General features: G+C 31.4%; 3 long non-coding RNA genes across 3 annotated transcripts; all 3 read left to right on the top strand.

The window, feature by feature from the left end:
* The first annotated feature begins 2,385 nt into the window (after positions 1 to 2,385).
* Positions 2,386 to 3,470, top strand: LOC116736508 (uncharacterized). The gene is made up of 2 exons (XR_004342588.1): positions 2,386 to 2,804; positions 3,130 to 3,470. It is a non-coding gene; the product is annotated as an uncharacterized LOC116736508 (long non-coding RNA).
* Positions 3,471 to 4,672: 1,202 nt separating this feature from the next.
* Positions 4,673 to 5,758, top strand: LOC116736514 (uncharacterized). Its single transcript, XR_004342595.1, has 2 exons — positions 4,673 to 5,091; positions 5,417 to 5,758. It is a non-coding gene; the product is annotated as an uncharacterized LOC116736514 (long non-coding RNA).
* Positions 5,759 to 7,311: 1,553 nt separating this feature from the next.
* LOC116736497 (uncharacterized) lies at positions 7,312 to 8,405 on the top strand. Its single transcript, XR_004342579.1, has 2 exons — positions 7,312 to 7,730; positions 8,056 to 8,405. It is a non-coding gene; the product is annotated as an uncharacterized LOC116736497 (long non-coding RNA).
* Positions 8,406 to 9,267: the final 862 nt, after the last annotated feature.

Genomic DNA, 9,267 nt, shown 5'->3' on the forward strand with positions numbered 1-9,267 from the left:
CCAGGCATGATGCCTTTGCATTTTCCTAAAAAACAAATCTCAAATAAAGAATTATTTATTGAACCGTGTATACACTAAGAATATTAGAAAATATAATTTTGATGTGATGATGTGAAAAATGAGTAAAAATGAGTCATAGTATAGTATGATATGAAAAATTAGTTAAAATGAGTCATAGTATAGTATGATATAAAAAATGAGTAAAAATGAGTCATAGTATAGTATGATGTAAAATTTGACCAAAATTCAGTCATAGTATAGTATGCTATGAAAAATGAGTAAAAATGAGTCATAGTATAGTGTAACCTAAGTGTCATTTTAAACCTTCATGTCCTCTGATTTTCTACTTTTGCCTTTTAGCCTTAATCTCGCGATGTTTTAATAACCTTAGGAGTGATTCTCGCGAGATTATTTAGCCAATCGTGGCTAAGTATTGGGGTCACGTGTACCGTCGCAGTTTATTGGCTCGGTATATTAGCTGGAGCGAAAGGCATGAAGGTTAGATCGCGTCGGAAGGAGCAGAGCTGGCAGGTCAGTTAAAGCGTAGTATCATTTAATGTCTGTAAATATGTACGATGCTCACTTAATGTACTGAACTGTAGGAGCCCATTATTGTGAGCCGGAAAGGGAGATGGAAAAGATCCGGTAGTATGACACAAAACTGCGGAACTGGTGAGTGTTGTTATGAATGACTTAGCGTTGGCTTGTAATCACTGCTATTGTGTAGCCACTAAAAACTGATTGAACATTGCTTTTGATAACCAAAACGGGTAATTGAAGTATTTATTGAGCACTGGTTTGTATTAGTATTTTATATTTCATGTTAATTGATAATATGGCGTATATTTATTGAATGTTTCATGAATGTAATTTATATTGAATTTTAGATTTATTGCAATTGATTGAATATGATAGAATTATTTATTGAACCGTGTATACACTAAGAATATTAGAAAATATAATTATATTGAGGAAGTGGTCCTGTTTTGTTGTTCAGGCCAGATGGATGGTGAGCTATGAGACCAGGCCTAGAGCCAAGGAAGGAATTCACCTGTTGGTGATTAAGGACTGTTTACTTCTCCTACCCAGCCGGTAGGAGAATCCTACAAAGGACTCTGCTCCTTCTTTGATTGGACTTTCATTTACCCAAGACGTGAATCAAGCTCCGGATACTCGCCTTGTTGGTGAGCCTGATTGATCCCCATTCGGGGTGGATGGACTAAGGGGGGGTGTGAGATGAACTTTAACTTTGGGACCGATTAATTAATTAGTTTTTTTTTTTTAATTGTTTAAATCACTCAAGTTTTATTACAAAATAATTACAAAGTAAAAAAAAAAAGGAAACAAAATAATAAATCACTTGAGAATATTAATGTTTAATAACAAAAACAAAAAATTATCCATGAACATTTAAATAAGATCTGCTGCTGGAGATCCGTCAGAAAATTGTTTTATTTTCTGCAAAAAAACAATTTTTTTTTGTTTGGTTTCTTAGTTTTGTGCTTTTTGTTTAAATTTAGAAAAAATTTCCTATTCTTCTGTGTGGCCTCCTGCCTTGCTGTGGGTAGCAGCCTTGGTTTTTGTTATTTTTAGATTAAAGCATTGATTTTTTTTTTTAATGGCTATGTCTGAGGTTAGGGGTAACCTCCATTTTAGCACCTGTTCATATCTAAATTGTAGTGTCTTTCTATTTTGTATTTGCTTTGTTTAACCCGAGTCTAATCTGCTCATTGTGCATGCACTGTCTTTTTAAATTTTTTTTAAGAAATATTATAAACATTGTTTAGAATATCTGAACCAACTTCAAAGTATCCAAGGAGACCAGGCATGATGCCTTTGCATTTTCCTAAAAAACAAATCTCAAATAAAGAATTATTTATTGAACCGTGTATACACTAAGAATATTAGAAAATATAATTTTGATGTGATGATGTGAAAAATGAGTAAAAATGAGTCATAGTATAGTATGATGCAAAATCTGAGCAAAAATCAGTCATAGTATAGTATGATATGAAAAATTGGTAAAAATGAGTCATAGTATAGTATGATATAAAAAATTAGTTAAAATGAGTCATAGTATAGTATGCTATGAAAAATGAGTAAAAATGAGTCATAGTATAGTATGCTATGAAAAATGAGTAAAAATGAGTCATAGTATAGCATGATGTAAAATTATTAAAAATTCAGTCATAGTATAGTATGATATGAAAAATTAGTAAAAATGAGGCATAGTATAGTATGATATGAAAAATGAGCAAAATTCAGTCATAGTATAGTATAATATGAAAAATTAGTAATAATGAGTCATAGTATAGTATGCTATGAAAAACGAGTAAAAATTAGTCATAGTATAGTATGATATGAAAAATGAGCAAAATTCAGTGATAATATGGTATGATATGAAAAATGAGTAAAAATGAGTCATAGTATAGTGTAACCTAAGTGTCATTTTAAACCTTCATGTCCTCTGATTTTCTACTTTTGCCTTTTAGCCTTAATCTCGCGATGTTTTAATAACCTTAGGAGTGGTTCTCGCGAGATTATTTAGCCAATCGTGGCTAAGTATTGGGGTCACGTGTACCGTCGCAGTTTATTGGCTCGGTATATTAGCTGGAGCGAAAGGCATGAAGGTTAGATCGCGTCGGAAGGAGCAGAGCTGGCAGGTCAGTTAAAGCGTAGTATCATTTAATGTCTGTAAATATGTACGATGCTCACTTAATGTACTGAACTGTAGGAGCCCATTATTGTGAGCCGGAAAGGGAGATGGAAAAGATCCGGTAGTATGACACAAAACTGCGGAACTGGTGAGTGTTGTTATGAATGACTTAGCGTTGGCTTGTAATCACTGCTATTGTGTAGCCACTAAAAACTGATTGAACATTGCTTTTGATAACCAAAACGGGTAATTGAAGTATTTATTGAGCACTGGTTTGTATTAGTATTTTATATTTCATGTTAATTGATAATATGGCGTATATTTATTGAATGTTTCATGAATGTAATTTATATTGAATTTTAGATTTATTGCAATTGATTGAATATGATAGAATTATTTATTGAACCGTGTATACACTAAGAATATTAGAAAATATAATTATATTGAGGAAGTGGTCCTGTTTTGTTGTTCAGGCCAGATGGATGGTGAGCTATGAGACCAGGCCTAGAGCCAAGGAAGGAATTCACCTGTTGGTGATTAAGGACTGTTTACTTCTCCTACCCAGCCGGTAGGAGAATCCTACAAAGGACTCTGCTCCTTCTTTGATTGGACTTTCATTTACCCAAGACGTGAATCAAGCTCCGGATACTCGCCTTGTTGGTGAGCCTGATTGATCCCCATTCGGGGTGGATGGACTAAGGGGGGGTGTGAGATGAACTTTAACTTTGGGACCGATTAATTAATTAGTTTTTTTTTTTAATTGTTTAAATCACTCAAGTTTTATTACAAAATAATTACAAAGTAAAAAAAAAAAGGAAACAAAATAATAAATCACTTGAGAATATTAATGTTTAATAACAAAAACAAAAAATTATCCATGAACATTTAAATAAGATCTGCTGCTGGAGATCCGTCAGAAAATTGTTTTATTTTCTGCAAAAAAACAATTTTTTTTTGTTTGGTTTCTTAGTTTTGTGCTTTTTGTTTAAATTTAGAAAAAATTTCCTATTCTTCTGTGTGGCCTCCTGCCTTGCTGTGGGTAGCAGCCTTGGTTTTTGTTATTTTTAGATTAAAGCATTGATTTTTTTTTTTAATGGCTATGTCTGAGGTTAGGGGTAACCTCCATTTTAGCACCTGTTCATATCTAAATTGTAGTGTCTTTCTATTTTGTATTTGCTTTGTTTAACCCGAGTCTAATCTGCTCATTGTGCATGCACTGTCTTTTTAAATGTTTTTTAAGAAATATTATAAACATTGTTTAGAATATCTGAACCAACTTCAAAGTATCCAAGGAGACCAGGCATGATGCCTTTGCATTTTCCTAAAAAACAAATCTCAAATAAAGAATTATTTATTGAACCGTGTATACACTAAGAATATTAGAAAATATAATTTTGATGTGATGATGTGAAAAATGAGTAAAAATGAGTCATAGTATAGTATGATATGAAAAATTGGTAAAAATGAGTCATAGTATAGTATGATGTGAAAAATGAGTAAAAATGAGTCATAGTATAGTATGATATGAAAAATTGGTAAAATGAGTCATAGTATAGTATGATATAAAAAATTAGTTAAAATGAGTCATAGTATAGTATGCTATGAAAAATGAGTAAAAATGAGTCATAGTATAGTATGCTATGAAAAATGAGTAAAAATGAGTCATAGTATAGTATGATGTAAAATTATTAAAAATTCAGTCATAGTATAGTATGATGCAAAATTTGAGCAAAATTCAGTCATAGTATAGTATGATATGAAAAATTGGTAAAAATGAGTCAAAGTATAGTATAATATGAAAAATTAGTAAAAATGAGGCATAGTATAGTATGATATGAAAAATGAGCAAAATTCAGTCATAGTATAGTATAATATGAAAAATTAGTAATAATGAGTCATAGTATAGTATGCTATGAAAAACGAGTAAAAATTAGTCATAGTATAGTATGATATGAAAAATGAGTAAAAATGAGTCATAGTATAGTGTGATGGGAAAAATTAGTAAAAATTCAGTGATAATATGGTATGATATGAAAAATGAGTAAAAATGAGTCATAGTATAGTGTAACCTAAGTGTCATTTTAAACCTTCATGTCCTCTGATTTTCTACTTTTGCCTTTTAGCCTTAATCTCGCGATGTTTTAATAACCTTAGGAGTGGTTCTCGCGAGATTATTTAGCCAATCGTGGCTAAGTATTGGGGTCACGTGTACCGTCGCAGTTTATTGGCTCGGTATATTAGCTGGAGCGAAAGGCATGAAGGTTAGATCGCGTCGGAAGGAGCAGAGCTGGCAGGTCAGTTAAAGCGTAGTATCATTTAATGTCTGTAAATATGTACGATGCTCACTTAATGTACTGAACTGTAGGAGCCCATTATTGTGAGCCGGAAAGGGAGATGGAAAAGATCCGGTAGTATGACACAAAACTGCGGAACTGGTGAGTGTTGTTATGAATGACTTAGCGTTGGCTTGTAATCACTGCTATTGTGTAGCCACTAAAAACTGATTGAACATTGCTTTTGATAACCAAAACGGGTAATTGAAGTATTTATTGAGCACTGGTTTGTATTAGTATTTTATATTTCATGTTAATTGATAATATGGCGTATATTTATTGAATGTTTCATGAATGTAATTTATATTGAATTTTAGATTTATTGCAATTGATTGAATATGATAGAATTATTTATTGAACCGTGTATACACTAAGAATATTAGAAAATATAATTATATTGAGGAAGTGGTCCTGTTTTGTTGTTCAGGCCAGATGGATGGTGAGCTATGAGACCAGGCCTAGAGCCAAGGAAGGAATTCACCTGTTGGTGATTAAGGACTGTTTACTTCTCCTACCCAGCCGGTAGGAGAATCCTACAAAGGACTCTGCTCCTTCTTTGATTGGACTTTCATTTACCCAAGACGTGAATCAAGCTCCGGATACTCGCCTTGTTGGTGAGCCTGATTGATCCCCATTCGGGGTGGATGGACTAAGGGGGGGGTGTGAGATGAACTTTAACTTTGGGACCGATTAATTAATTAGTTTTTTTTTTTAATTGTTTAAATCACTCAAGTTTTATTACAAAATAATTACAAAGTAAAAAAAAAAAGGAAACAAAATAATAAATCACTTGAGAATATTAATGTTTAATAACAAAAACAAAAAATTATCCATGAACATTTAAATAAGATCTGCTGCTGGAGATCCGTCAGAAAATTGTTTTATTTTCTGCAAAAAAACAATTTTTTTTTTGTTTGGTTTCTTAGTTTTGTGCTTTTTGTTTAAATTTAGAAAAAATTTCCTATTCTTCTGTGTGGCCTCCTGCCTTGCTGTGGGTAGCAGCCTTGGTTTTTGTTATTTTTAGATTAAAGCATTGATTTTTTTTTTTAATGGCTATGTCTGAGGTTAGGGGTAACCTCCATTTTAGCACCTGTTCATATCTAAATTGTAGTGTCTTTCTATTTTGTATTTGCTTTGTTTAACCCGAGTCTAATCTGCTCATTGTGCATGCACTGTCTTTTTAAATTTTTTTTAAGAAATATTATAAACATTGTTTAGAATATCTGAACCAACTTCAAAGTATCCAAGGAGACCAGGCATGATGCCTTTGCATTTTCCTAAAAAACAAATCTCAAATAAAGAATTATTTATTGAACCGTGTATACACTAAGAATATTAGAAAATATAATTTTGATGTGATGATGTGAAAAATGAGTAAAAATGAGTCATAGTATAGTATGATGTGAAAAATGAGTAAAAATGAGTCATAGTATAGTATGATGCAAAATCTGAGCAAAAATCAGTCATAGTATAGTATGATATGAAAAATTAGTTAAAATGAGTCATAGTATAGTATGCTATGAAAAATGAGTAAAAATGAGTCATAGTATAGTATGATATGAAAAATTGGTAAAAATGAGTCATAGTATAGTATGATATAAAAAATTAGTTAAAATGAGTCATAGTATAGTATGCTATGAAAAATGAGTAAAAATGAGTCATAGTATAGTATGATGTAAAATTATTAAAAATTCAGTCATAGTATAGTATGATGCAAAATTTGAGCAAAATTCAGTCATAGTATAGTATGATATGAAAAATTAGTAAAAATGAGGCATAGTATAGTATGCTATGAAAAATGAGTAAAAATGAGTCATAGTATAGTATGATGTAAAATTATTAAAAATTCAGTCATAGTATAGTATGATGCAAAATTTGAGCAAAATTCAGTCATAGTATAGTATGATATGAAAAATTAGTAAAAATGAGGCATAGTATAGTATGATATGAAAAATGAGTAAAAATGAGTCATAGTATAGTATGCTATGAAAAATGAGTAAAAATGAGTCATAGTATAGTATGATGTAAAATTATTAAAAATTCAGTCATAGTATAGTATGATGCAAAATTTGAGCAAAATTCAGTCATAGTATAGTATGATATGAAAAATTAGTAAAAATGAGGCATAGTATAGTATGATATAAAAAATTAGTTAAAATGAGTCATAGTATAGTATGCTATGAAAAATGAGTAAAAATGAGTCATAGTATAGTATGATATGAAAAATGAGCAAAATTCAGTCATAGTATAGTATGATATGAAAAATGAGTAAAAATGAGTCATAGTATAGTGTGATGGGAAAAATTAGTAAAAATTCAGTGATAATATGGTATGATATGAAAAATGAGTAAAAATGAGTCATAGTATAGTGTAACCTAAGTGTCATTTTAAACCTTCATGTCCTCTGATTTTCTACTTTTGCCTTTTAGCCTTAATCTCGCGATGTTTTAATAACCTTAGGAGTGATTCTCGCGAGATTATTTAGCCAATCGTGGCTAAGTATTGGGGTCACGTGTACCGTCGCAGTTTATTGGCTCGGTATATTAGCTGGAGCGAAAGGCATGAAGGTTAGATCGCGTCGGAAGGAGCAGAGCTGGCAGGTCAGTTAAAGCGTAGTATCATTTAATGTCTGTAAATATGTACGATGCTCACTTAATGTACTGAACTGTAGGAGCCCATTATTGTGAGCCGGAAAGGGAGATGGAAAAGATCCGGTAGTATGACACAAAACTGCGGAACTGGTGAGTGTTGTTATGAATGACTTAGCGTTGGCTTGTAATCACTGCTATTGTGTAGCCACTAAAAACTGATTGAACATTGCTTTTGATAACCAAAACGGGTAATTGAAGTATTTATTGAGCACTGGTTTGTATTAGTATTTTATATTTCATGTTAATTGATAATATGGCGTATATTTATTGAATGTTTCATGAATGTAATTTATATTGAATTTTAGATTTATTGCAATTGATTGAATATGATAGAATTATTTATTGAACCGTGTATACACTAAGAATATTAGAAAATATAATTATATTGAGGAAGTGGTCCTGTTTTGTTGTTCAGGCCAGATGGATGGTGAGCTATGAGACCAGGCCTAGAGCCAAGGAAGGAATTCACCTGTTGGTGATTAAGGACTGTTTACTTCTCCTACCCAGCCGGTAGGAGAATCCTACAAAGGACTCTGCTCCTTCTTTGATTGGACTTTCATTTACCCAAGACGTGAATCAAGCTCCGGATACTCGCCTTGTTGGTGAGCCTGATTGATCCCCATTCGGGGTGGATGGACTAAGGGGGGGTGTGAGATGAACTTTAACTTTGGGACCGATTAATTAATTAGTTTTTTTTTTTAATTGTTTAAATCACTCAAGTTTTATTACAAAATAATTACAAAGTAAAAAAAAAAGGAAACAAAATAATAAATCACTTGAGAATATTAATGTTTAATAACAAAAACAAAAAATTATCCATGAACATTTAAATAAGATCTGCTGCTGGAGATCCGTCAGAAAATTGTTTTATTTTCTGCAAAAAAACAATTTTTTTTTGTTTGGTTTCTTAGTTTTGTGCTTTTTGTTTAAATTTAGAAAAAATTTCCTATTCTTCTGTGTGGCCTCCTGCCTTGCTGTGGGTAGCAGCCTTGGTTTTTGTTATTTTTAGATTAAAGCATTGATTTTTTTTTTTAATGGCTATGTCTGAGGTTAGGGGTAACCTCCATTTTAGCACCTGTTCATATCTAAATTGTAGTGTCTTTCTATTTTGTATTTGCTTTGTTTAACCCGAGTCTAATCTGCTCATTGTGCATGCACTGTCTTTTTAAATTTTTTTTAAGAAATATTATAAACATTGTTTAGAATATCTGAACCAACTTCAAAGTATCCAAGGAGACCAGGCATGATGCCTTTGCATTTTCCTAAAAAACAAATCTCAAATAAAGAATTATTTATTGAACCGTGTATACACTAAGAATATTAGAAAATATAATTTTGATGTGATGATGTGAAAAATGAGTAAAAATGAGTCATAGTATAGTATGATGTGAAAAATGAGTAAAAATGAGTCATAGTATAGTATGATGCAAAATCTGAGCAAAAATCAGTCATAGTATAGTATGATATGAAAAATTGGTAAAAATGAGTCATAGTATAGTATGATATAAAAAATTAGTTAAAATGAGTCATAGTATAGTATGCTATGAAAAATGAGTAAAAATGAGTCATAGTATAGTATGATGTAAAATTATTAAAAATTCAGTCATAGTATAGTATGATGCAAAAT

The sequence above is a fragment of the Xiphophorus hellerii genome, chromosome 17 (assembly GCF_003331165.1).
Source record: "Xiphophorus hellerii strain 12219 chromosome 17, Xiphophorus_hellerii-4.1, whole genome shotgun sequence".
Classification (NCBI taxonomy): domain Eukaryota; kingdom Metazoa; phylum Chordata; class Actinopteri; order Cyprinodontiformes; family Poeciliidae; genus Xiphophorus; species Xiphophorus hellerii.